Below are 3,184 nucleotides of genomic sequence, written 5' to 3' on the forward strand. Positions count from 1 at the left end.
TCTTTAGAGTAACTAGGGAAGAATACACAATATTATTATAGTTGTGTTTCTGCATTTTTCTCAAATTGTGTTTTTTAAGTATTTTCTTAACCAGGAGGTACATGCATTTTCTTTTAATAATACTTGAGTTTAACTTTTCACATGCTAATTTTGTAATCTACCTGTAAATTTCTTATTTGTATTATGTGGAGAGGAGAATTTGTATAGGAAAATTCAGAAATATAAAAATTTACAGGTTTTAAAGGATTTGTACAATTATGTCAACTGTATAAACAACAAAAGGTTGTCTCAGGAATAGAGAACAACAGAAGTGGTGGTGTTTCATTTTTTAAATGAAAAATATATATACTATCCAGAGCATAAGAATTTATGAAGATTTTGTATGTCATGGGCTCATTGACTATGGAGACAATGTAGTCAGGTCTAGAAACAAGATGTTGGGATGAACAATGCCAAGTGGATAGAGACAGGAGAATAGGAGTATTGGAACAGGATCCACATTCAGCACAGGAACAAGGCAGATTAAGTAGCAGCACAGAGGTACAGGAGCAGGGGCAATAGTCAGTTTAGTATAGCTCCAGAAGACATCATCTTGTCCAGTTGGGATTGTTGAAAGATCTACATGTAGTTCTGCCTTCTCATACCTGTTAAAAATGCTTCCCAGCATCTGACATATAAACAGATGCATATACCAAGTTCTTTTACAAAGGATTATGATTGTTCCATTCTACTAGTAGCGTTCCTAATTGAAACTCTAATAATCATTGTGTGTAGATAAATGATAAACTAAGGAATGGTAAATACAGTGTTCTTCAGCTAATGACACCAAGTGTCTTGCTAGAACAGATTGTCAGTAGGAACCAGACAATTGAAACACAGGCATGCTTATTCTTTACATATTGTTTATGGTTGATTTCATGATACAGTAGTAGACCTGCATGTAGCAATAGGGATGTGTGTACTCCCATGTCTGAAATATTTCTTAAGATTTATTTTATTTATTTATTTGAAAGGCAAAGGTACAGAGAGGCAGAAGAATATTCCATCTCCAGGATTTGGCCTGGACCAGCCTGTCCTTCCAGTCTTTGGTGAATGAACATTGGATGATAAAATGTCTGTCTATCTTTCCTCTCTCTTCCTCCCTCTCCTATCTCTACTTCCTCTGTTATTGAAACTCTTTCAAATGAATAAATGAATCTTTAAAATGAGTGTTGACAGTTAATAGAAATGAATTCAATAGATGTTTAAAATTTATATATGAAGTAATTCAACAACTAAGCAGGAAACCAGAATGCAGATATCCCATTCTTTTAAAATGAGCAATTATAATTAGTTGATGTTACAGCAAATAGGTTTCTATTGTAAGGAATCACTTTTTCATTATCTTTGCCATCTATGTTAGCCATTTCCCATCGAGTGTGGCAAAAAGAGGTAATTTTTTTTTTACTACTGTGATTTTAATCATTAAATATTTCAGCTCTAGATACTGCTGAGATGTGAGCTATAGCATTTGCAATTAATAGTAAAAGAATTTGGAAAGGGAAACTGCCTCTATAGCATAATTCTTTTAAGATTTTTATTTATTTATTTGACAGAGAGAGTTACAGACAGGGAGAGGCAGTGACAGAGACAAAGGTCTTCTATCCACTGGTTCAGTCCTTCCATGGCAGTTACAGCTGGATCTGAGTCTATCCAAACCCAGGAGCAAGAAGCCAGGTGCTTTTTCCAGGCCTCATATGCTGGTGCAGGGGCCCAAGCATTCAGGCCTTCTTCAACTGCTTTCCCAGGCCATAGCAGTGAGCTGGATTGAAAGAGGAGCAGCTGGGAGTTGAACCAGTACCCATATGGGATTCTGGCACCACAGGTAGAGGCTTACAGTCCCAGCCTCTAGCAAAACTTCTTAATGTAGCATCTATAATAAATGGTAATTTCTTCTAATTGTAGCTAATTAGAGGAGAATCTAGCGTGTAACAATATGTCAAAATCTCCAAGTGGGAAAACTCCAGAAAGACTTCTATTTAGTAACAAAATTGCCATTAGTTTAACATGTTTTTACTTAAATTCCCATTGAATATTTTTCTTAATTTGTGCTTTTTGTCAAAATAGATGCTTAACACTCTAAGACTGAGTTATAGTCACTAAGTAAAGAGCTCCCTTTGGTTACTAGGGAAAACATTTCCTAGATATTAACATAAATAAAGTATAGAGAGTGGGAGGAAGCACCTTAAATATAGGAATAGATTCACTGAGTTTTTTTTTTTATTTCTATGAGAAAGAGAATTCTTATGGCCACATATGTTAGTAAAATATAGCAACAATATCCTGTACACAACAGATGCAAACTGAGTCACCAGTTTTAAATCAGAATGTGAGAGTTAATAATTAGAAGAACAATTACATTGCCAAACTCTGCAAAGTTTCGGATATGAGAACTAGGAAGGTTTATTTTCATTTGGATTTTAATGGGATAATTCCCTACATATTGACAATAACCTAGTTTTTATATTTTCTCTTGTATACCTACCTCCTAGGAAAAACAGCAGAGATTACTTTTCTCTTGGAAAACTTTGAAGTATAGGGCTAATGAAAGATGGGAAATATCATCACAGTGTATTTCCCAGTGATTTATCACAGCTGTAAAAATTGATCTCAGGCTTTGATTGTATGCACAACTCTTGCTATATGATTTCTGAAAAGCACCAAGCATGTAAATATAAACCAAAGCAAAAAAATTAAACCTACTTTTTAGAAGGTACAATATCAGTCTTTCAACTTATTTTATTATTTTATTTTTTTTTATTTTTTAAATTTTTTTGACAGGCAGAGTGGACAGAGAGAGAGATAGACAGAAAGGTCTTCCTTTGCCGTTGGTTCATCCTCCAATGGCCGCCACAGCTGGTGCACCATGCTGATCTGAAGGCAGGAACCAGGTGTTTGTCTTGGTCTCCCATGCGGGTGCAGGACCCAAAGACTTGGGCCATCCTCCACTGCACTCCTGGGCCATGGCAGAGAGCTGGTGGAAGAGGGGCAACCGGGACAGAATCTGGTGCCCAGACCAGAACTAGGACTTGGTGTGCTGGAGCCACAGGCAGAGGATTAGCCTATTGAGCCGCAGTGCTGGCCGTTATTTTATTCTTAGTCTTCTTCTTAATGACATCTTGGGATTACATATCCAGCCTAACCT

Source organism: Lepus europaeus, chromosome Y (assembly GCF_033115175.1).
Source record: "Lepus europaeus isolate LE1 chromosome Y, mLepTim1.pri, whole genome shotgun sequence".
Lineage (NCBI taxonomy): Eukaryota > Metazoa > Chordata > Mammalia > Lagomorpha > Leporidae > Lepus > Lepus europaeus.